Here is a 251-nt window from a genome sequence, read left to right as displayed (position 1 = left end):
ACCTGTGTATGTGATTGTATACGTGACTATTCTCTTATTTAATTACCTGCATATGTTTGTCTATCTATCTATCTATCTATCTATCTATCTATCTATCTGTCTGTCTGTCTGTCTGTCTGTCTGTCTGTCTGTCTATCTTTCCCTCACTAGTTATCTGTACGTTTATATATCAATCAATTTTCGTTTTGAACATACACACACACATTCTTTTATACATACATGATTTTCACATACATACATACATTCATATA

This window comes from Octopus bimaculoides, chromosome 29 (genome assembly GCF_001194135.2).
Source record: "Octopus bimaculoides isolate UCB-OBI-ISO-001 chromosome 29, ASM119413v2, whole genome shotgun sequence".
NCBI classification, from domain to species: Eukaryota; Metazoa; Mollusca; class Cephalopoda; order Octopoda; family Octopodidae; genus Octopus; species Octopus bimaculoides.
The sequence above is the reverse complement of the archived record's forward strand: the minus strand, read 5'-3'. Positions refer to the sequence as shown.